Source organism: Callithrix jacchus, chromosome 10 (assembly GCF_049354715.1).
Source record: "Callithrix jacchus isolate 240 chromosome 10, calJac240_pri, whole genome shotgun sequence".
Classification (NCBI taxonomy): domain Eukaryota; kingdom Metazoa; phylum Chordata; class Mammalia; order Primates; family Cebidae; genus Callithrix; species Callithrix jacchus.
In genome coordinates, this window is record NC_133511.1 from 78,022,025 (window position 1) to 78,047,269 (window position 25,245).

General features: G+C 47.1%; 1 protein-coding gene across 50 annotated transcripts in view; it reads left to right on the top strand.

Annotated features, from left to right (window-relative positions):
* MICAL2 (microtubule associated monooxygenase, calponin and LIM domain containing 2) overlaps nucleotides 1-25,245 on the top strand; it is a 261,902-nt gene that overhangs the window by 20,939 nt on the left and 215,718 nt on the right. For 21 of the 50 annotated variants that reach the window (XM_078340518.1, XM_078340523.1, XM_078340534.1 and 18 more), the window contains exon 2: nucleotides 6,681-6,751. The exons of 9 other annotated variants lie outside the window; for them this stretch is intronic. The gene's annotated coding sequence lies outside the window, so the exon portion shown is untranslated. Of the gene's footprint in view, nucleotides 1-6,680; nucleotides 6,756-25,245 lie in introns of all 50 variants that reach the window. 20 more of the 50 variants (XM_078340519.1, XM_078340524.1, XM_054242079.2 and 17 more) reach the window with 1 other exon arrangement.

Here is a 25,245-nt window from a genome sequence, read left to right on the forward strand (position 1 = left end):
GAATAATCCATGCAAAGTACTTTGCACACAGGTCCAGGCTCATAGTAAATGGCTAACATATGGCAGCTCTGGTTATGATGGGTGTTATCACATTGAATCCTCAATCTAGCTTTATAAGGTAGACATCCCACAAAGGGGAGCAAATGAACTTTAGGGCTGAAATGACTTGTCTGAGGTCTCCTGACAGACAGGCAGCAAGGCTGAGATCCAAGCCTACGGGTGGGCTCTCCTGAGACAGCACCCATCCTTCTACCGCCTCTGCTTCCTGAGTCCTGGCCCCTGTTTCCCATGCTTTTTAGTGTTCCTTGCTGTCCCAGCCAGGGCATTCAGCAAATGCTGATTGACTAATCTTTCCTGGCTGGTTTAAGGGAAACCAGGTTTGCGGGGGGGAGTGCAGGAAATGGGACCCCTTGAACATTCCATCCTCTTTCAGATTTCTCCGTGGTCCAAGTTGCCCACGGAGCCCTGCCAGTGTACTGCATGCCACTCCAACACCAGGCAGTGCTGTGCTGTGTAGCACCATGTCTCACCTGAGAGTGAAACCGAATCATGCCCTCAGGGAAAATGAGCTGGTTCCTTTTTATTTTTTAAATAGCAGAGAATAAAGTTATGTAAAGAAAAAGAAAAGTAAGGGAAATACCTGCCTGGATAATCCCCCATGACTGGGGCAACACTGTCTGAAGCTGGCTGCTGGAAAACAAAGAGAATGGCCATTAGCTGCCCTGGACAGTGTGGCATTATGAAGCCTGTGTCCTGTGAGGGTCAGCAAGCGAGGTGTCCCACTTGGAGTGGCTTACTGACCTTCCCTATGGCCACAGATACAGCCAAGGCCCCACCAAGGGCTGTTCTTGACATGATTGTGGTCAGGAAGATCTTCATATCATTCCAGATCATAGTTGGCAGTTTAATCCTCCAGCAAACACTAGAAGCTCCCACTTGCATCTTGGCTGTGTCTTCTTTTGTACCAACTGATGCTTGTGTCTTTACTCCTCACGCCACTGGTTATTTAGTTTATGCCCGTGCAGACCTGGTGTTGGGTTCCCTGGGGCCTGTGGAAGGAGGCACTCACCTTTGCTCATTTGTATGTTCACCTTGTGGCTCACAATGCAGGAGAGGTGGGTGGTCATCAGCATGTTTTGGTTCTTAGTTTTTGCTACCAGGCCATGGATTTTTTTTTCTGTTTCTTTATATTTTATATTATTTATTTTATTTTTGAGAAAAAGTGTCACTCTGTCACCCAGGCTGGAGTGCAGTGGCATGATCTTGGTTCATTCTAGCCTCTGCCTCCTGGATTCAAGCGATTCTCATGCCTCAGCCTCTCAAGTAGCTGGTATTACACACATGCGCCACCACACCCAGCTAAATTTTATGTTTTTAGTAGAGATGGGGTTCCATCATGTTGGCCAGGCTGGTCTCAAACTCCTGACCTCAAGCTATCCACCCACCTCAGCCTCCCAAAGTGCTGGGATTACAAGCGTGAGCCATCGCACCCAGCCATTTTTTCCATTTCTTTAAAATCCTTTAAAAATACCTCTGAAGGTGCAGCTTCTTTTCCTGAAGGGAATTAAAACAATGCTATTAGTAGGCATGGACTACGGGAATAGATCACCTTTGGGGGCTTCCACAAAGTAGTGAGTAAGCCAGACAAGGAAAGATAGTATTGTTTAGCACAGCGCTGTGTGTCAGGCGCTATAGTCATCCCTGTGAAGTCAGAATCTCTTGGGACAGGTGGCTGAGAAAAAAAACAAAAGTGAAACAAGAAGCATGCAAGGGAGATGATGTTTCATAGCCTGTTGGCTGGTTATTGGGCATAGGCAAATCCTGCCCTCAAGAGCAGGAAATGCACTGACACATGCCATCCAGTGAAACCACACTAGACCTCTTTGAGATGGAAATAACTAAGGTCCCGAAAAGGAAACTTGCCCAAGGATGCACCTGGGCTGTCAAGATCCTGCCTCTCCTGTCGGTGCTTTTTCCTCTAAGTGATTATGAATAAAGGAGCAGCAGGACATTGCCATCACCTCTGAGGGATCTGAGCACAAGAGTGAGTGACAGTAGATATGGGCTGTGTGGGGAAGAAACCTCAGGCTCCAGTGAAATCAGAGTGTCCTGAGGAGGTGGTGCACATTGGATGGAACAGGCATGAGGCACTAGTGGCATGACCTTGGCGAGTTAGTGATTGACCTCTCTGAGCCTCAGTTTCTTCCTGGAAAATGGGTTGAATGATCATCCAGCACCCAGTGTTTCACTGAGGGTTAGACAAGATCATACGACTCAGAGTGTGACACTTGGTAGGTGGCACATTTAAGTACTCAAACAAGGCAAGTTTTCTTCCTTTATCCCAGCTCCCTGCTTTCTCTCTTACTTCCTCCTTTAAAAAGAGTTGTTTTAAATAGCTATCTGGATTTTTTTCTGCACCACTTCAAAGTCAATGAAAATCAGCTTTAGCTTCCTACTTTATCTTATTTCCCTCTCTTAATACACATGGCCCCTGGGTCTGAGGCTCTGTTCTCAACCAGGGAGCACAGGGCTGGGCTGCTGCTCTTGGTTTCAGTACCTTCTTCTTCCAGGAAGGGCCCTGGTCCAGAGGCTTGCAGTGGCCTCCCCTCACTTCAGTGTGTAGATACCTTGCTGCACCTGTTTGCCCTCCCCTTGCCTGGGTCTCACTGGGTATGTAGCCAGCTTTTCTTCCTGGGTGGGATGTGGCAATGATGAAGCAGCCACTTGTTGAGGGATGTTATTAGTTGGGATTTTTTTTATTTCAGGGCACAGAAACCAAACTTGAATGAGCTTAAGCAAAAATAGGATGCATAGCTCATGTCTCTTATACCAGCACTTTGGGAGGCTGAGGCTGGAGGAGTGCACAAGGCCAGCAGTTCGAGACCAGCATGGTCAACATAGCAAGGCCCTATCTCTACAAAAAAAAAAAAAAAAAAAAAAAATTAAATTAAAAAGGATACATTGGAAGATTTCAGGAGAGGCTCACAGATTTGACAGAGGTGCGGAAGAATCAAGCTCCAGGAAGATAGCATGTGACCTCCAGCATCCTCAGACCAGAGTCCCCTGTTCAGTGGTCCGTGGCTGCAGGCAGCTCTCAGCTGACCCCACACAGCCCTGCCACCAACCCGGGAGGACCAGGCCTTCCCCAGGATTTTTCAGATTGGAATTTGGCTTGGCCTGGAGCATGTGCACACTCCTTGTACCATTGCCAAGGAGAAAAGATACTCCCATGGGCCTACCTTGAGTCCTATACCCTCCGTTTTGGCTGGAGAGTGGGAGATGGGGTGGAGTCTGCATCAGGAGGGAAGAGAAGAACACTAGTAATAATAATTAAGCATCATACTCACTTTTATTGAACTTCCTTTGTGCAAGACACATCCTAAGCCCTTTACCCGTGTAACTCATTTAATCTTCACAGTCAACCCATTTTACGTACCAGGAAACAGAGGTACAGAGAGGTTAAGCAATTTGGCCAAGTCACATAGCTAGTTAGGAGGAGCGCTGGGATTGAACCCAAGCAGAGGGCTCCAGAAGTGCCCTTAACCACCCGCTCTGATGCAGACAGTAACAGACATCACCTCCACGTGCCTGCTCTGAGCATGTGATGGGCTAAGTCCTTTATAACATTATCTTATTTAATCTTTAGAGAAGCCTTATGAAGTGGGTACTAACATCATCCACATTTTTAAATAAGAAATTGAGGCTCGAAGAGATGATATGATTTGCCTTCAGCCAGCCAACTAATTTAAAGTGACAGAGCTGGGATAGGACCCTTGTGTAGGGCCCAAGTTCTTCACAGCCTCACTGGGCAGCCTTTGCATTTAGACCCTTCTCTTGCTCTGTCAGAAGCTCACCTGGTTTGGCTCAGCACTGGAGTCTTTGTCCACTGTCTGGGGAGGGGCTGGGATGTGGAGACCCCCGCCTGCTGCATGCTGCTGAAGGGTCAGCTGTGAGGTTTGAGCTGGTCTAATATATCTCACACTGACCCACACCAGATGGTTCTTGAACATGTCTTTACTGCATTGGAACTCTGAGTTTGTTCGTTTCTTCATTCAACAAATATTTACTGAGTGCCTGGGGGTTCTAGGCCCTGTCCAAGTGCCTGGGGTCCCTCAGGGAAGAGCTTAGACTTGGAAAACATCCAAGAGGAAGGTCCCCCAAGTTTCTGTCCCTTGGGCCTGTTATGTCCCACTCCATCTCATAGGAAATCTTACCTGTATCACCCAAATCAGGTCCACAAGGGACCAGAGACTTCATGCTTCTTTGCTTGGCGCTGGCCTGATGGGAAGTCCAAGGGGAGACAGTGTTTCTTCATTCTTGTTGATTACGACGAAAAACATTGTGTTGGGTAACGAGCATGGGCATGGACTCGGGCCAGCCCCATCGGGAGTCCCAGTGCCGCCGGGGTCTCTGCTAATCGAGACTTTGGGTGAGGCACTTCGCTGTGCCATGCCTCAGTTTCCCCCTCTGCAATGATACTGTACTACCTGTCTTACAGGGTGGCTGGGAGGATTAGCTGAGGTAGCAGTGTTAACTACCAAAGCCAATACTTCTGCACGGGTTAATCCCTCCTCTTATAACAACTAAGTAGTTTTGTCTCTAAAATAGTCAGGGTACCTGGAGGGGGGCAGCTGAATGGGGTCCGTGGTGAGGAAGTCACCAATTGCATCAAGCTCCTCATTTTACAGATGAGGGAACAGAGGCCCTGGCCCTCAAAGGCAGGAAGGTATTGGGCTCTAGGACCTTCTAATTTGTTGGTGTTACAGGGAGCTTAAAGTGTATTTGGTTGTTGGTCAGACAGAGGGTACAGGTTGGTCCTTTGAGTGAGCATCTGACTGGTGGTCAGCCCTTGTAGCCTGGTCCAGTCATACCTACCTCCAACCTACCATGAAGACAACCCAAGCAGAACCTTACAGAGCCCTGTGTGGCTGGGTGCAGTGGCTCACACCTGTAATCCAGGCACTTTGGGAGGCCAAGGTGGGTGGATCACCTGAGTTCAGGAGTTCAAGATCAGCCAACATGGGAAAACCCCATCTTTAAAAAAAAAAAAGTGTGTGTGTGTGTGTGTGTGTGTGTGTGTGTGTGTGTGAATAAAATATATGAGCCCTGTGTCCCTGCTGCTGGTCTCTGCAGTACCCTAGGGCCAGTAGGCACTTCTGTTCCTGAGATCTAGAGAGCATGATGGGGTCCCTGGCTTCTGAAACTCTGGTTGGACCAGAATGATGGAATTCTGTATCAGGATGTCCAGCTCCCCACCCATCGCTCCCAGAAGCTCCCCTTGAGAAGCAGGAGGCAGACAAGTCTAGGCCTCCAGCTTCTCTGACTTCTGGCTGGAGGCAGCAGCACAGAGCCTGCAGCTCAGGCTGATAGAATGTGGCCCAGGCAGGCCGGCCTGTTTGTCAGCTGGCACAGGCCCTGAGGGGTGTGGGCTTGATAATGATGATGACAGGCGGGCAGGGCTGGTGCTTCTGCGCAGGTGGCCGCCCATGGAACTTGCCAGGCTCGCCTGGTGTGTGTGCCCATTAGGGCTTCGCTCAGAGTTGATGTCCAGAACACCTTCCCCCAGGCTTGGTGGGAAAGGCGATGAGCACTGGGGCAGCCAGTCCTGGGCCCCAGTCCTGCCTTGCTGTGGAGCTTTGGCAAGTGCCGTCTGTCATATAAACCTCTGCTGTCTGTGAGGAGCCACTGAGAGAAACCACACATAGTCTCTGCCCTCAATGGTTCCAGGTGTGAGCATACACAGCACTTTGTAGGCCCTCTTCCATTAACAGGCTGGGAATTCTCAACAGTGAGTCCTACCTCCCAGCAAGCTAAAGATGTGTGTTCTTTGTGTGTGTGTGTGTGTGAGAGAGAGAGAGAGAGAGAGAGAGAGAGAGAGAGAGAGAGAGAGAGAGAGAGAGAGAGAGTGTGTGTGTGTGTGTACATGCGGGCCCACCAGTAAGGTGTGTGAATACCTCCCTGGAGTATGAATATTGCCTCTTATAGATGTCAAATTTCACACCTGTGCTAGTTTTTGTACCATTGAGGCTACCTCTTAAATATTTTGATTTGTTTTTTAATGTGAAGTAAATCATTAGAAATATTTTGTAACTCTGGGTTTCATTTTCCAGACAGGTGTAGAGGCATTTTCTGCAGAAGCAATAGGATGTCAGCAAATAATGCAGGTGGTCACTGGAAGCCAAGAGAATAATTAGTTTAGGAAACTCAGCCGTGATCAGCGGGTGCACTTTCATAACTCCTTGGTTTACTCAGTGTTGGAAGATAGGACCAGTTTCACACTGGTCCTTGTTATGAAGTTTTACACCTGCTTGATTACTTTCATTGTGTCTCAAGCTTAGAAATCCTGACACTTTCTGTTTTTACTAAAGCAGCGAATAAAGCATTGTTTTCCAGATCCTCCTACTCCTCAGCAAAGTCTGTGTGTAGAGATCTGGTAAGCCCTGAGGGTGCCCTGACCGCAGCCAACAATAGAGTTTGTTTAGCCGTCTTGCTGTACCTTTCTTCACGGGCAAAACGTGTTGGAGCACAGAGAGAGATTCTCTGTCCATTTCCTCTTGCTGGGTGAAGTGTCCCACAAGGCAAAGTGCACAAGCACGTGCACCCTCTTGGCGGGGACTAGAAAGGAGGTGTAAGCTAAGACGACGTCACTGACATTCATTGTTGGGCTCTTGTTTTTCAAGGAACATGGCAACCGGTGTGTTTCTCATCCCAGAAGGAGAAGACTTTAGCCACTGTGATGCCTGAGAATCCAGTGAGTAAGTCACAGTGGTGGATCTTGTTTACCATGGAGTAGCTCCTGGGGGCTGGTCCTAGGCTTAGGAAAGCGTGGGATGTTCCCCTCATCCTGGGGCAGTTTGCCGTGCCCAGGGCGTGCTGTTCCCTCTGAGTCAGCACCGCCTCCTCTGCACTCCCCTAGCTCTGTGTTCATGCTCAGATACACCACTGAGTTAAGGTTTGTTCTCCTGCTTGTCCCACCCACCAGTTGTGGGAGACTTGAGGGCAGGGAACCAGGCTCCAGCCTTACTGTCTGAGCCAGGCAGCCCTTCCCGGCAGGCACCGTACCAGGCACAACACAGGTGGCCAACAGCTGTTTGTGGACTCAAGAAGCCTCAACCCCGAGGTTTGATCAGGGCTTTATGGTCCACGAAACTTCATCACAGACAGTGTCCCATGGGAGCCTTGTGCCCTGGGCGGGGTGGTCATATTATGCTCATTTATTTTATAGACATGGAGGCTGGGGTCTGAGAAGTCAGATAACTTGCCCCAGGTGGTAGGCTAATAAGCGCCCAGGAATCATCTTCTTGTGTTCCAGGCTAGCCTGGTTTCTGTAATGTCAAACTTTATAATTAGAAAGGTTGTTTAGAGTAAACCCCTCATTGCCAAACAGGGAGACTGAGGCCTGAAGGGACTTTCTCAAGGTAACAGGATGAACTGGTGTCCAATGGAGAATTGCAATGCAGGCCCTGGACTTCCAGTCCGGTGTTTTGGCACCCCTCATCCCTTCTCCTCTGCTGTGCTTCTGTATACAGCAATCAGAGAACATTTTGGGACCATAAATCTGTGTTTACAGGAGGGTGAAGAACTTACAGAAAGCCATGAGTTAAGGGAACATAGTGATGAATCAAACACCCTTCTCTCCGGGAGCGTCCCTGGACATGTGAGCCTTGGCAGCGACTTGAAGAGGCTCAGTTTAGCTGTGGGAGGAGGGAGGAGGAAGGTGAGGGTGAAGGGAGAGCATCTGGGCCCAATCCAAGAAGCTGAGGCATGGGTGGAGGCCCCTGCAGAGGGGCAGCAGGTGTGCATGTCAGGGCATTTGGCAGCTGGCCTGGTGGGTGCTGGGGGACCACGTCGGGGTGAGGAGTCCATGGTGAGTCCTGAATGGCAGGATGACAAGGGGTTGACTGGTCATCAGGGAAAGCTGCTCCAGGACTTCTCATTCTTAGGATTTGGGGAAAGACCCAGGCAAAGAGCTGATTGGCCAGAGAAACTGTCCCCTCTCTGGAGAAACAGAATACATAGTTTGTCAACAGAGGAGGGCTGGGCAATGAACAGCGAATTCCAACATTGTCTGAAATGTGTGTGGTGAGGGGAATGTGTACCATTTTTGCTGGCTCAATCCGTTCCCCCTCAAATGAGTTTTTGTTTTGTTTTGCTTCTGATCGAACACATGTGCTGTTGTTCTCTCTTCCCTTCCCTCCTGGCTCTTCCATTCAATCCAGGCTTGACCCAGGGCCAGGTGGGTCCTGACTACCCTTCTGTGTTCACTCCACCCCTTCTTGCAACTTCCTGGACTTGAGGACTGGGACTGGCTGCCAGCTTCATCCCCACTGGCAGGTTGAAACATACAGTTTGCCCGAATTACAGAGAATGCGATGCTTGCCAAATAGATATCTTGGATTAGTTTCCAAAGCATTTCCAGATGATACACTTCTCTAGGGCAGGGAAAGGTGTCATTTTGTATCAGTATCATTTACACTTCATATTTCTTTGCACTTTACATTTTATAAAGGTCATTTCATCTTCATGATCAAGCAGGTGGACTTCTCCCATTTTACAGATGAGAAATTTGCCTGAGGCAGCTGTCACCTGCCCAAGGCAGTGCAGCTGTCTAAGGGCTGGGCTGGGACACAGCCCAGGCCTACTTTATAAATTCCATGGTGTCTCTCCTCTGCTGAGCTCCAACCAGAGTAAATCCCTGGAGGGCTGAGACGTGAGAGGAGCTCAGTAAACGCTTGTGGAATGAGTGAACTTTGACTTTTTTTTTTTTTTGGCTGCCCTTAACCATAAGTGGACCCTCTTTGGCAGCAAACAGAACACCGCTCCGTGGAATATTTGAGTTTCTTGCCATGATAAGGACCTGGTGAGCTCTCTTCTCACCCAGCCTTACCTCTGGGAACTAGGTGATGCACACTAAGTAATTCCTTGACTTTTACTCGGAGCTTCCTCCTCCCGAGTTGAAAAGCTGTGTTAGACACTGATCAGGTCCTTGGCAGAAGCAGATCCGATTGTTTGTTGTCACAGACCTCCAGAGACCCATCTAATTGCCCATGAGTAATACCTGTGACCCAAACAGGTAAGCCTTCCAGGCAGGTGATTCTCTCTCCTTCTACCCTTCCCCCTCTAACCTTCTCTAGACTGAGGAAGAGGGACGGGTGTGGCTTACCTTAGATATGTAGGGTTCTGTAGGGTCGGGGGGCCTACGTTTTCCTTTTCACTGACTTCTGAAGTTTTCCGTGTTTTGTGGCAAGGACTGGAGAAAGAACAAGAAAACCACGTCAAGGTGGGAAAACGGGAGGCAGTTACCACAGTATCTGCTGGGTCTGCTCTTTCCCTAAGTGACACTCAGGTCATGTTTCTTAGATCTGCAAGGGATGCAGCCAGCCTCATTAGACCCTTGAGGCCAACAGAATAGAATGGAAGTAAGAGTGGGCTGAGGACAAGAGACCCATGTTATACTGTTGGCTGTCCACAGCTTAGCTACGTGACCTTGGGCAAGTCATAGAACCTTCAGATTTCTTATTCAAGAAGTCAGGGAAGGTGGAGGTTTGGTGGCATCTTGAAGAAGTCTCCTTGACTTCTGTGGTCCTGGTCCTCAGTGCCTCTGTCAGTTTGCCCTTGTGATTAGCACTGTCTTCTCCTCCAGGTCACCTCCTCCTCATGCGGTCAGGGTTTGCTTCTATAAGCACTTTCATCCTGATCTTTGTAGCTTTGCCAGCTCTCCCCTGCCCCACCCTGAGATAGGCCAGAGTGCAGATAAGAACTCCCTGTTGCTGTCCTGGTCTCCTGCCAAGCAGTATGGGAGAAAACTCTAACTTTGTGAGATTGTTAGGGATCTAAGGAGTGAAAGTTGGTTGGTATCAGAGGAAAGTGGGATTAAAGCTTGTTGGGATTTTCAAGTCCCTGATGCCCCAGGGTACCTGGATTGTACTAAGTTGTTTGCTCAGAGGATAGTAAATACGTTCTTAAGTATATGGCCCCAAGTTGGCCAGGCCTTGTGATCAGGGGTAACCGGATACTTTGGAGAAATAAAGGGAATAGCATTGGTGGAAAGTTGCTTGGTGAGAGATGAGAGATGTCTCAGATGGACAGCCAGCATGAAAAGGAGAAGGGCTAGGGAAGGTGGAATTGTCTCCGATATTTACAACTGGAAAGTCTTAAAGCTGGAAAGAACTACGGATCCTTTAATCCACTTCTTCCATTTATTAGTAAAGAAACTGAGGCCCAGAGACAAGACTGAAGCATGCCCATAGAGCAGGCTGGCGGTAGAAGTGAGTCAGAAGCCGAGTCTCCTGAGGCTCTCTCCCCACTTCCATGTTGCCTCTTCACGTGGGTTCAGCCACCATGCCTTCCTCTTTTCTCTTCCACCCTGCATTTGAATGTCTAAGGTGTTAGCAGGGCCCCCACTGCTCCTACCTCATTGTTTATTAAGGCCTAATAAAACTTGGGCGCAACAGCATGGAGAGGTTGAGGCTTCTCAGGTGCAGGCTGTTTTGACTTGTACTTAGTGACTTCACACTGTTGAGTTGCCATTATTCTGTTTTATGATGTGTCCTGGGGTGAAAGATTAATTCAAAACAGGAAATGAAGGCTATATGATGGCCCAGCCTTCACAGGAGTAGCCTCTTGTGGTTTGCCATTCAGATTTAAATCACATGAGCTTTGTTGGTAAGCAAGCCTTGTTCTGAGAAACTCCAGCAAAGGGCATGGACTGTACTGTCGCTTGCTCTGAGAGGGGCTCTTTGGGTGTGAGCCGGTCATCCCATCACTATGCTGATGGCACATAAACCAGAATGGAAACCACTCACTATTTCTGTAGACCTCCATTTGGCCCAACACTTCCACTTCCTACTGAGCTCAGGGAAATGCATCTTGAGCTCCTTCCATTGGTCAAGCACTAGGTTCGCATATATTACCTTGTTAATATACGTGAGCAGGCCTCTGAGATGTAGGCATGGCTGTTTGTTGTATTGAGGAGAAAATTGAGACAGATACAGGTTAAATAACTTGTCTATGCCCACAAGGGCCAGGATTCAAGTACAGGGTATCTGACTCTAAAGCCCTTCTTGGTTCCACATTTCACATGGCTCTCTGCACAGAGAAGGGAGGGCTGGGGGAAAATAGGTGTGTCATTGACTGAAGCGTCAAACATTTATTATGGGACTTCCAAATGCCAGGGCCTGGGCTTGGCTCTTAGAATGCAAAGGTGAGTAAGACCTAGTCCCTTTACTCCTAGGACTTGTGGCCTGGCCTAATGGCGGGACAGATGTATATGATGACAGTCATAGCCCTTTTATCAGCATTATAAAGACCCACACAGAGTGCTCTGGAAGCACTGAGAAGAGAGCAGCACACAGGGAAGGCTGCACCAAGGAGAGGCTGTGAGGCTTGGGTATTGAAGGATGAACAGGAGGTTTCCAGGCAGAAAAGGAAGCAGAGAGTTCTCCAGGAACTCTCTGGTGCTTGGTGGTGCAAAAGGGCCTGATTTGGTGTTTGGAAGTAAGGAGAAGGACTGCACGTGTTCTCTTCTTAGCTGAGGGTGCAGAGAATGAGACATTCATTCAGTTGAGAGATAAGCTCTGGAGGGGGAGAGGAGGGGAGTTCAGAAGTAGATTGCCAAGGGTTTTGCAAAACACTTGCTGCTAGGTGAGATTCATTGAAAGAAACATTAGCAGAGACCAGCAAAGCTTCTCCAAATATGAATTCTCCAGCTGTCTGATGGATGTTTCTGTATAGAGACAGGAACTTCTGCTGGGGGCTCATTTTCAGAGGCTTTGTGTCCGTTTTCTACATTTTGTGTCTCACACACCAGTGGAAGGGATTATTGATGTGGCAAAGTGAATGGGGTGGGACAAGCCACAGCAACAGTTCATATTTAAAGTGTCTCAGATTCCCCTTGCCAGATAAGCTGATAGCAAACACCCTTATGGGTTCCTGTGCAGACTGACTCTCCAGGGATGGTTTTGCATTCCAGACAGGGTCACACAATATTTCTGCAGGAGCTGGGGCTCTGGGGTGAGAAAGCTACTTAAAAATAAAGACCCACAAAAAATATAGTTGTTTTTAAGAATGACATTTGCAAGGCAAAAGTATCCAGGAAGTAGATTATTTGTCATGAGGGTGAGCCAGAATTGTTTAAAACATCAGACCATTGGAGTGGAAAGAATAATGGTGGAGAGAGAGGAGTGAGAGCTTCGAGAACTCTAGTCTCCCGGGTGTGGCTGGCCCTGCTCGCCCCCACTTTAATGAATACCTTGCGGAGGTCTGCCCCAGGAAATGAGTTTCGAAAACTGAACTTTGAGCCTGGATTGTCCTCTGTGGAGAGGAGCAGACCAATAATCCAGAGAGTGATTTGGAGTCTTAAGATTTCTTGGTCTTGTATCAACAGTCCCTATCTGCTGCCTCTGGGTTTTTTATCTTTATGAGAAAAGAAAAAAATCTTTTTTGGAGCAGTTGGGGCTGATTTTAGTAAACATGTTTTTCAGAGCATGAGCCCAAATACCAAGGAAAGAGTCCAACATCTTCATTTAGCCAACAGAAATGTATTCATCAGGATGGTAGAAGGCCATCTCCCTCCCACCAGGGAAAAGGCACCAGCAGGGCCATACATTCGGGGCTCCCCTCCTCTAGGGCTGCTGGATGTTGGAGTTTGGGGCTGATGAGGGACATTTTGGGCCCTGGAACCTATGACCTAGCCTCTCTGAGCTCTCAGGAGAGTGGCCTCCGAGGGTGGCCGGGAGAGGCAACGTTCTTCCCTGAGACTGTCCCACACTGGTCTGCATTGCTCTCGGTGTAGCCGTAAGCTACACGCTCACGATCATACATTGCAAGGGTTCTGCAGCCTCCAAACTGTTCCCAAATAGGCAAATGTGATAGGACTTCAAACCCCAGCGCTCCAGGGAGGTGAAGTACAACATGTCAGACCAATAATCTCCAGTCAGTTCAGCAGTTGAGTGTGCTTTAGGGACTGACTCCACCCTGTCGTCTCAGAGAGGCATTTCTGTATTTGCCATCTATAACCTTACTTGGCTTTAGAGATATTTGGGAAAAAGTTCCCAGGAGACTTCAGTTCCTTCGTACAGTAAAGGACTGGGCCAAAACTGTGCTTATCTTGCACTTCTGTTCAGATGTCTCAACTGCCTCCTGATAGCAGCATATTTTCCATGGGCAGAGAGCTCCTGGCTGCATCCTGATGAAGGAAGGAATCCTTTCTCAGAGCTGTCTCAGTCTGCCAGTTTCTGGTCTGTTCACTCTTCTGAGGCTGCACCAAAGAACCGTCAAGCTGGGTTCATGTAGCACATTGTCTGGCACATGGTAATCACGGTTGGATGAATGAATGATCAGCAAGGAAATCCTTCTGTTTTCCAGCAGAACAAAATGGAAGTGAACAGGCCTCAGACTATGTGGCCTGCATGCTATCAGGACCTGCATGCTATCAGCATGTGCTTCAGAAAAGACCCCTTTGGGTTTTGGCACAAAGGAAGTTACCCAATAAAGACGTCTGCTAGGCTGGGGCCTGGAAGGACAGATGATGTTGAATCCACATCACCTCAAGATGATGAGTCCTGTTTTCAGGGCTTAGACAAACAAACATCAATAGCAACGATGAACCAATGGGAATGCTGGCCCTGGAGAAAGCAGAAGTCATTCTGCTGGCAACCCCTGTATACCTAGCCATCCCCAGCTGGCCATATGTCCCATGCTTGGATAAATATCCCAGGAACCTCCTGATGGGGCTTTTCCTGTGTCATGCTGCTTCTCTGCAGCACAGGTGCTTTTCCATCTACATCTTAGATCCTGACTTCCCAGGTGTGTTGACATGTTGGTAGGCTTTGGATAGCCCTTTAGTTATTGCTGACTCAGGCAGGGCTCACCTGTCGTTGCAGGTGTATACACCTGCTTATAAAGGCTGAAGGCAGTACACCGGCCCTTGTGCAGACTCTGTGGTGAGGGATGTGGTCAGCTGGACTGCCGGCTGGGTGGATGGCCCAGTGAAAGGCATGCACATGCATCTCAGAGGCCAGCAGGCTACTGAGAGCCAGGAAGGTGTTATTTGTGTTGTTAATAACATTAATGACAATATAAACAACAGAGCCTCTGTAATTGTATATCAGGAAATTAATCCTAAAATTGGTGTCTGTAATTCAAATGAAAATTTTAGAAATCTTTGAACTCTAAAGGTGCTGTGAAAGCAGTTCCATCCCTCCCGAGCCAGATTTCTACTGGTAAACATTCATTCATTTCAACAAACATGGACTACCTACTTGGAGTAGGCACCACATTGGCACTGGAATTGCAAAGATGAAGATCAGTAAACAGCTCATCAATGGGTACATTAGCTGCAAAAGACCATAATACAGAAAGCTGAATTATTTGAATTTTAAATATTGATTGAGTACCAGCTGAGAACGCAGAACTGGGGTGAATACTCTGGGAAGTAGAAAATAAATAAAAAACATCACATTACACATTAGGTTGCACATTAAGGTTACACATTAGGTTGCCCAGAAAAGATTAATGCATAAAAGACATGATGGGTTCAAGGCTAAAGGAAGAGCCACATGGCATGGTCTGTGACCTCTGTGTGGGAACTCTTTGTCTCCTCCATTTCTCAGAAGATGGGGAGAAGCATCTTACTTCCCTGGTATCCACAGCACCTAGCAGGGCCCCAGGCACAATATAGGTTCTCAGTAGATGGAATGAGTGAATTCGAATGTGGCTAGGGGTTCCCAAACTTGGCTTATCAACAGAATTCCCTGGGGAGTTAAAAACATATTTTCCTCTTGGACCTCAGGCCACAGGGATTCTGTTTGGGAGCCAGCCCAGGAAACTGAATTTTCATAAACTTCCTGGATGAATCTGTCTAATGAGCCAGATTTGGTGAGCTCAGCTAGACTCCAGGAGTTAGAAGAATGCAGGTGGGTCAGGGTCCGGGGGTGAGGCTTTTGAACCTGAATGCTCCAGCTCATCGCTTAAGATCCCGCTCTGGTGACACCTCTGGGAGCTTCTCTCAGGTGCTGAGTCACTCTGTCTCCAACTCACCTCTCCAGCAGCTCTTACCAGTAACTATTTGTTTGTTTGGATTTCCTGAAAAGACTGTGAAAATCCTAGGGGGCACAGCTCATAGCAGGTTTTCAGTCGTCACTGTGGTGCTGACTGGGCTTCAGAGGATGGATGAGGTTTAAGCAGGGGCAGAAGTAAGGTAGAGATCTGCTGTGAGGGCAGCCACAGGGTAAGTCCGAATGCCTTTGGGAATAGGGCAGCCACAGAGGGGGCTGCTGAGGGTGGCTGGGAACCTACTGAGCCTGGCAGGAGGCTTTCGACTTGTACAAGGGCTGTAAAGAGCCCTGAGAGCCTTCTGAACAGGATAAAGGTGAAGCCGGTGAGCTGGGAAGGGGGAGAGCAGTGAGGAGGCCCATGGTAGCTCAGGTCAGAGCTGGCCAGGCCCTGGATGAAGTGGCAGGGTTGTTGACAGGGGCAGCTACACTCTAGCCACTACACACCCAGACTTTTGTGTGGTGCTCTTGATTTGATTTTATCTACCAGCAGTGGTTATTGAGCACCCACCATTGCCAGGAGCATGGGTACCAGGCCCTGGGACTTGCAGCCCTCAGCCTCAGAGCTCACAGTCAGCTGAGATAGGCAGGGCCACAAGTAGATCAATGCAAGGGTATGTGCAAAACCATCATACAAACTCCCTAGAGTACAGTGTGGAAAGGGGGGTGCGGGGAGGGCAAAATAACACTTCAAAGAACAGTGCAGCGAAGGATGCCGACCAGCCAGGCGTCACTGTGTTTCATCCTCAAGTCACCCAACGGGTCAGGACTGTTATTATCCCCATTTTATGGATGAAGAAACTGAGGTTCAAAGAGGTTAGGCAACTCCTCCAGGCTCACACACCTGGTAAGTGGTGGGTTGGGGTTGGTGACCAGTCTGCCTGACTCCAGAGTCCAAACTAGGACGTGTGACACCCTGCTGCTGCCTTTGATGTTTCAGCCCTAGACCACTGGGTTTTCACAAGGTGAACAGAGTCCAGATAGGCATTCCAGACCGAGGGATCAGCATCAGTGAAGGCACGTGGGTGGAAGTGTGTTGGAGGCCAGCTTATCAGGAAACTGCAAATGGTTCCTGAGTCTAGAGTATGAGGGGGCGGGGAAGCGATGAGAGGGGAGGCTGACGGGGTGGGCCAGGGCAGGATCATAAAGGTAGTTTTTGTTTTGCTCCACTAAGATGTTTGGATTTCACCCTGCAGATCGTCAGGGAGCTGGTGAAGGATTTTGAACAGGAATAGAACCTGACCAAGTACACATTTTTGAAGTAAAGATCTGTCTGGCAGCAGCTTGAGGTCTAGGCTGGTGGATTGGAGGGAGGTTAATCTGGAGGCAGGAAAGATATTGGCGAGGAGATTTTGAGAGTTCCAGGTAACTGCAGGTGGAGACCTGACTCTCCCAGGAAGGATGGGAGGCAGCAAATGGGGCTGTTGAAGAGGCAGGACTTGGTGACTGGCTGGCTCTGCAAGATGAAGGAAAAGGGGAAGAGAAGTTTGACTCCAAGGATTTGGCTACAGAGTCAGGATGGTGCTGCTCACTGAGGTTGGGGCTGCAGGAGAAGGAACAGGTAGGGGAGGAAGGGAAATTGGCCACCTGTGAGGTCTCTATGAGATAGTGAGGGGAGTGTGCAATCGTTGTTGGCGCAGGGCCTGAATTGCTGCAGGGAGCTGTGTGGTGCAGGCACAGCCTGGTGAGTCATGAGGACATAGATAACCGGTTAAACTGTAGGAGTTTGCTGTCCATGAGAGAGAAGACCAGAACCTTTGCTTTCAGGGCTGGGGAGAGAGGGGTCTGGGAAAGACTGAAATGGGAAGAGACACAGCAAAATAAGACCCCATATGTGGCAGTCGCATTTAGCAGTGGTTGGTGGTGACGTTGGCCTGATGCATGGGGTGGCCTGTGTGTGAGGAGAAACCAGACTGTGGTGGATCCATGGATGGGTGGGAGGTGAGGTAGTGCACACTGCAAGGCTAGACCATTCATTTGGAAAACTAGGCTGTGAGGGGAAGAAAGAAGAGTGCTATTTGTTTTCTCCCATAAAAGCAAATATAGGGCTGGGCACGGTGGCTCACATTTGTAATCCTAGAACTTTGGGAGGCTAAGGTGGGCAGATCACGAAGTCAAAAGATCGAGACCATCCTGGCCAACATGGTGAAACTTTCTCTCTACTAAAAATACAAAAATTAGCTGGGCTTGGTGGCACGTGCCGGTGGTCCCAGCTACTCAGGAGGCTGAGGCAGGAAAATCCCTTGAATCTGGGAGGTGGAGGTTGCAGTGAGCTGAGATCACATCACTGCACTCCAGCCTGGGCAATAGAGCAAGAATCTGTCTCAAAAAAAAAAAAAAAAAAAAAGCAAATATAGATCTAACTGGTTGGATTTATGTGCATTTTGGGGAATGACTTCATGTTGATAAATTCACAAATCAGAAAAACAAAAATAAATTTTGTTGAGCAGTGAGCGTTTGGGGTTTGAGAAAAATGGGGTTAAATGGTACGGTTCTTCCAAATGGGGGGACTGGCCCAGGAGGTCAAGGCTGCAGTGAGCCGTGATCATACCACTGCACTCCAACCTGGGCAACAGAGTGAGATTGTGTCTGAAAAAACAAAACTAAACTAAACAAAAAGTGTACACACAAAATAGGGTATCTTTTGGTGATAGGCTCTACCAGATACAGCTGGGTTGTGAGCTGCTCTGGGTGGGACGGCTCTGCGGTCATCCTGGACTCCAGGTACGGTGCCATGCACACAGTGAGTGGGTGTCAAGAAATACTTTTCAAGTTCACTTGGCTGTGACTTCGATGTGTCTTCCCCAGCATCCCTCTGTATCCTCCAGACTAATTATTGTACTGGCATCAATTCCCAAAGGCCTAATTTCAGCAAGTCAAGAGACACAGTGCCATTCTGATACAATGGTTCCCCTGGAGAGTGCCTTTGAGAGGGTGCTGGGCAGAGACTCGGTGGAAAATCTGTTTTTAGTTGTTTTACCATAGCAGAGAGTTGGTTAACACGAGGATGAGCTACCCTCACCTTTTCTGTGAAAATGTGTCAGTTTCTGCCTTGGTTTGGCTTGGGCTATCTAGAGCTTGAGGAGGTGGGAGTTACCCTCACTCCCTTTCCTGGGAACTGACACTTACTGAGCTCATCTGTGGGCCTGGTGCTGTGAGAGGCCCCTTCATTTAGTTTTCACAGGAACTCTATGTTGTTTATGACTTGCTCAAAGGAGCACTTAGTGACTCAGAAGCCCATGCCCTTTCTACCACATCACATTGGCTTCCAGGGACTCAAGAGCTGAGTGCCCGGGGGTGTTTCTAAAACCAAGGAAATGAACTAGCTTATCTGTTCTAGTCTCCTGTCTTATGCTATTTGCAAATAGGGAAAGGATGTCTTTTTCAAGACAGGGTGTAGATGCATGAGTGCCTGCACAGAGTGGTGGGCAGGCTTATTTCTGGGAATCAGGCAACTTTTAAAGGACATTGAAGCACTAATAGAAAGTAAGATGTAAAATGACAGACCTGGTTGTTATTGGAAGTTGACCTGCAACAGTGGGGTCAGAGACATCTTAATTCCCATGTGGTTGACCTTCACATTGGGAAGGAATGCCTTCTGATCCAGGCAATTGACATACCTACCACTAATACCTACTGTATTAGCTAGGGTGATTCTTCCTGCCTAAGAGAGAAGTTCCCAGTTCTCATTGACTTCACATACTGCACATTTATGGCTCATATATGTAAAGTCCAGAGCATGTGTTCTGGTATCAGAGGGCTTTCCCCCATACAGGCATCCCGGGGGCTGGGTCCCTTCCTTCTTGTGGCTCACCCTCTTCAACACACGGTTTCTAAGGCCATTGTGCCCTGGCAGAAGTAGAAAAGGCACAAAATCACCATGGGGGGGTTCTTATGGGTTGGTCTTAGAAGCGGCATGTACCGCTCCTGCTCACATCCCATGACCTAGAACCTGCTCCCCGGACTCACAGCGGTAATAAGGAGGGGTCCAGGAGGAAGGAAAAGTCCGGCTGGTGGTGAGCTCGCCCATCTCCACCGCACCCACCAAGGCTCCAAAGGCACCGCTCAGCAGAGCTTTCACTGGTGGATTAGATGCTGTTCTCATTTGCTCTATAGATCCTAGCATTTTGAAGTTTGTTGAAAGAAGGGTAGGAGAGTGTTAAGGATCAAAGGTCTTAGCCGGGCATGGTGGCTCATGCCTGATCCCAGCACTTTGGGAGGCTGAGGTAGGTGGATCACTTGAGGTCAGGAGTTTGAGACCAGCCTGGCAAACATAGTGAAACCCTATCTCTACTAAAAATATAGAAAAAAAAAATTAGCCAGGCGTGGTGGCAGGGATCTGTAATCCCAGCTACTTGGGAGGCTGAGGCAGGAGAATCTCTTGAACCCAGGAAGTAGAGGTTGCAGTGAGCCAAGATCGAGCCACTGTCTTTAGCTTTGGCAACAGAGTGAGACTCCATTGAAAAAAAGAATATAAAGAATCAGAGATCTAGACCAGATACTACACCCCTGATTCCCTGATATGGTGTGCAAGACAGTAGTGCTCGTGTGCCTGTGGCTGCGTCTACTTTGCATGGGAGCGACAAGGGCATGCTTATTTAGGGCACCACTGCTCTACAGGAATTGTGGGAACACAGGGGCTGAGTGGTCTCCCTGGGTAGGGCGATGCATGGTAGGCCCTGAGAGCTAAGACCAGGGAGCTGATGCCCACCCTTCCTTGGGGTGTTGAAGAATGTTTTGCAGGTGCAGAGTGGTGGGGGAGGAGTGTGCCCATGAGGAGAGCCTGGGGAAGGCAGAATAGCAGATAGAAATGGGGAACTTGGCAAGGCTGAACTTTGGTGAGCTTCCTGAGGTCAAATGAGATTTGGAAAGAATGAGAGAAGCCTAGATGATTTTTAAAACAAGATAAAAATTATTTCATTGAACCAATAAAAATCAGCAAATGTCTTTCATTGACCTAATGATTTATTTCGTTTATTATATTTTAACTCAAAAGTATTTCAGAAAGTTAGCAAGATTGTTAATTAGACCAGAGATTCTATTCTCTGGCTGTGGGCAGCTCCCACTCATAGGAGGAGGTGATGGTGGTCGTGGTGGGGTTTTCTTTGTTTGCATTTTGTTATTGTTTTTGTGGTAAAATTTATATAACATAAAATTTACCATTTTAATCCTTTTTGTTTGTTTTATTTTGTTTTGTTTGAGGCAGGCTCTTGTTCTGTCACCCCACTCAGGCTGGAGTGCAGTGGCATGATCATGGCTTACTGCAGCCTGGGCCTCCTGGATCCAAGCAATCCGCCCACCTCACCCCCACCCCTCACCAAGTAGCTAGGAGCACAGACACACCCCACCACACCTGACTATTTTTGTCTGTTTTTTGTTGAGACAAAGTCTTACTGTGTTGCCCAGGCTGGTCTTGTACTCTTGGACTCAAGCGATCCTCCCACCTCAGCCTCCCAAAGGGCAGGAATTACAGGGATGAACCACTGTGCCTGGCCTGTTTTAACTATTTTTAATTGTAAGATTTCATGGTATTAAGTACATTTTGTTGTTAGGCAGCCATCACCATCCTTCCACAGAATAAACGGAAAATCTGCACTTATTTAATAATAATTCTCCATTCCCTGCTTTCCCAGGGCCCTGGTAACCACCATTCTACTTTCTGTCTTTATGAATTTGCTTATTGTGCGCACCGCTCACTGTTAGTTTTGAGACAGGCTGGCCTCCTAGAAGTTGGAATTTAGAGTTCGCAGTTTTCCTGGGCACCCAATGTGGGATCAAGATGAATGAGGGCACATGCAGAACTGTCTGTGATGCTTTTGGTGGTAAGATGAGCTCTGCGTGTGGGGTAAGATGTGTGTTATTTTGTCAGCCAGCTACACAGGTTTCTTTCTTGAGGGCTTTACCAGCTGGGGATTCTGCATGCACAGCTGAGGTTTGGGTCAGAGGCAATGCCTTCCCCATTCTGTTCTGGAATGTGGATGGGAGAACGTGGGCTCTGGAAGACACCTGCTACACTGGACACAAGGACCCCATACTGTCTGGAGTGGAGCTGCTGGCAGGAACACAGCCTTGAGGGACTTGTCCCTGACCTGTTAACATTTTTTTTTTTGAAAGAAAGAAAGAAAAAGAGAAAGGGGGAGAGAGAACAGGAGTCTTGCTCCATTGCCCAGGGTGGAATGCATTCCAAAAATAGGTATTAAAAACCTCTTTTGTGCCCATAATTGTGCTTAACAGCGGAGACAGGAAGGAATAAGGGAAGAAAATAATAAACAGCCAACCAATATTTCATTTAAGTCTGTGAAATGCTATGCAAATGCTGAAGAGTGATTTACTTCCAATTACGTGGTCACTTTCAAAATAGGTGTAATCTGATTCTGAGAAAAATGTATGTTCTGTGGACCTGGGGTGAAGAATTCTATAAATATTCACTGAGTTTACTTGTTCCAGGTCTGAGTTCAAATCATAGATGTCCCTGTTAATTTTCTATTTTGTTGATCCGTCGAATATTAACAATGTGGTGTCAAAGTCTCTGGCTATTATTGTGCGGGAGTCCAAGTCTCTTTGTAAGTCATTAAGAACTTGTCTTATGTATCTGGGTGTTCCTATATTGGGTGCATTTATATTTATGATCATTGACTCCTGTTGTTGCATTGATCCTTTTACCATTATGTAATGTCCTTCTTTGTTTCTTTTAGTCTTTGTTACTATTAAAGTCTATTTTGTCAGAGACAAAATTTACAACTCCTATTTGTTTGCTTTTTCTCTCCATTTGATTGGTAAGTCTTCCACCAACCCTTTGTTTTGAGTCTTTGTGTGTCCTTGCTTATGAGATGGATCTGGATACAGCATACCGATGGGTTTTGACTTTTTATTCAATTTGCCTGTGTCTTTGATTGGGGCATTTAATCCATTTAAATTTAGGATTAATATTTTGCCCATTAGTTGATATAGATTCTTCATTATGGAGATGCTCTTTACCTTTTGGTAAGTTTTTGGGATAACTGATACTGGTTGTTCCTTTCTGTGTGTAGTGCTTTTTTCAGAAGCTCTTGTAAAGCAGGCCCAGTGGTGATGAAATCTCTGAGTGCTTGCTTGTTCATGAAAAATTTTATTTTTCCTTCATTTATGAAGCTTAATTTGGCTGGATATGAGATTCTGGGTTGAAAATTCTTTTCTTTGAGGATATTGAATATTGAGCCCCACTCTTCTAGTTTGTAGGGTTTGAGCTGAGAGATCTGCTGTAAGTCTGACAGGCTTCCTTTTATGGGTAACCTGAACTTTTCTCTCTAGCTGCCCTTAGAATTTTATCCTTTATTTCAACCCTGGTGAATCTAACAATTATGTGTCTAGGGGTTGCTCTACTTGAGGAATATCTTTGTGGTGTTCTCTGTATTACCTGGAGTTGAGTATTGTCCTGCCTTACTAGGTTAGGAATGTCCTCCTGAATAATATCCTGAAGAATATTTTCCAGCTTGGATTCATTCTCTTCATGACATTCAGGTACACCTATCAAACGTAAATTAGGTCTTTTCACATAGTTCCATATTTCTTGGAGACTTTGCTCATTCCTTATTACTCTTTCTTCTCTAATCTTGTCTTCTTGTTTCATTTCATTAAGTTAGTCTTTGACCTCTGATATCCTTTCTTCTGCTTGATCAATTCGACTGTTAAAACCTGTGCATACTTCGTGGAGTTCTCATATTGTATTCTTCAGTTCCATTAATTCACTTATAGTCCTCTCTAAATTGTCTATTCTCGTTAGGATTTCGTCAAACCTTTTTTCAAGGTTCTTAGTTTTTTTACATTGGGCTAGACATGTTCTTTTAACTCACAGAAGTTTCTTATTATCCACCTTCTGAAGCCTAATTCTGTTATTGGAATGCACTTGTTCTCCATCAGGCCTTGTTCCCTTGTTGATGAGGATCTGTGATCCCCTGTAGAGGGAGAGGCATTCTGATTTTGGGTATTCGCAGCCTTTTTACTCTGGTTTCTTCCCATCATTGTAAATTTATCCACCTGTCGTCTTTGTAATTACCAACTTTCAAATTAGGTCTCTGAGTGGACGTCCAGCTTGTTGATTCCCAGCGCCGGCATCTGAGCAACCCACTGCGCCAGCTAAAACAGTGGCGTTAAGATTCGTGGTGCTTTTCTGCCCAGGAATCTCTGGTCTGGCTTCCTTCTTGAGTCCCTTTTTCAATCAGCTGAATAGGCGACTGCCTTCCCAGAGCTCCAAACATCGACCAAAAGGGGACCCAGTCCCGTTTACTCTGCACCAAGAACCACCACGCCAGTCACAAGAGTCGCTCTGGGACCCGTGGGGCTCCTCCGCTGGGAATCTCTTGGTCCGTAAGCAACAAAAATTCGTCTGAAAGTGTGGCGTCCTCTCGTTCTCTGCACTTTCACTGGGAGCTACAATCCTGAGCTGCTAGTAATCAGCCATCTTGGATCTCTCTCTCTGTTAACATTTAAGCCAATTCCTTAAATTAACACCATGCCAGGGCTTCATGCAGGGTGACTCTTTCTGTTCCGGAGAAAGATCACATTGCTGGTGCTGTGTAGACACACAGGGCCCAGAGGCTGAGTTCCATGGAGCCCTGAGCACTTGTTAGGCCTGGAGAAGATAAGATACAGGAAGCCCACCTCCTGTTGTTGAGACTGACAGTCAGGGAGAGAAGACTCCTGGCCTTGGGATGTGTATGTAAGAGGGGCTGTAAAAGTTATGCATGCTCCTGGTCTAAACTTTGGGAAATACAGAAAAGTACAGAGTAAAAGTATAATCACAGCTCTCCGAAATGTGATCCTACATACACATCACCACTGTTCACATTTGGCTTATTCCTCTTTTCCTACAGACATTATTTTATGGAGCCTGAAATTATATTTACTTCCTGGATCCATCCCCTGCTCTTTTCACTGGGTGTTATGGCATAAGCATTTTCCCGTGGATTGAATGTCTTTATAAATATTATTTTTAAAGGACTGCCTGATACTTGTTTGGTTGTACCATGACTTGTAAGACCATGCCTCATTTGATACTTGTAGACTCTCCAAGCCCAGAACTTGAGAGACAACAGAAGTGAACTGATATAATTTACACAGCGGCTTCAGAAAAGGAAGACCACACTGTGTCTGTATATATGGCTCATAGGGACCGGGGCTAGGAGCATGGATTTCAAAGTGAGATGACCTGGGCTCATTTCACAGCATCCCCAGCGTCCCCACTAGCTACCTGCATGGTACGGAGCATTTACTTACTCTGTAAAGCTGTCTTCTTTCAAGGGTGATGAAACGAGGCAGGGTGGTAAAGGCCTGAAACGCCATGAGTGCCAGCTGTCAGTGTCCTCATGTGGGTGGTTCAGGTGGTGGGCTGGGTTTGAACCCAGGTCTCCTCATGCCTAGGCCAGAGTTCTTTCCACCTCAAAGGCTTCACCTGTTTTAGAAGGTCCTTGAAAAGAGACTTAGTGGTACAGGTGAAGATGTAGAGTGCTGGCTAGAAATCTTTGTGGAAAAATTTTAAAATGTATATGTATATGATATATATTCGCACACACCACACATATACATGTACATATACACACATGCAAATAAATGCACGTATACACACATACATATACATATATGCACATGTCCTACATGTGCACACATGTAGATGCACACGTGAATACACATATATATGTGCACATATATATACACAAACACATGTACATATATACACACATACACATATAGATGTGTGCACATGTACACCCCTGCAAATATATACACACAGGTACATATATACACATACACACATTCATACATATGTACATATATACATATGTACACATATATACATAAATAAAATAATCACACACAGAAAACATGGTTGCATTACAGAAAAGGAAGATAGGCAAGTTCTGCAATTACTTCTTTCTCTTTTTTTTAAGGACTTTGCTTTTTATAGAATAAAAAAGAAAAAAGTCATACCTTCCCCGCATCCACATAGACCTGTTGCGAGGATTCTTTAGTTTAACACTGGTGAGGGTGCCTGCCTGGTGATGGGCACCTGATGACATTGGCTTCCTTCTGCTATTCCAAGCACTGTGACTGGTCAGCATACAGGTGTCTCTTGACACCGGTGGAGGAGGCCTGGAGGGTGGGCACTGCCTCACTGGGACCTCCCAGGGCCTGGTGCTGTTGAATGGCTATAAGA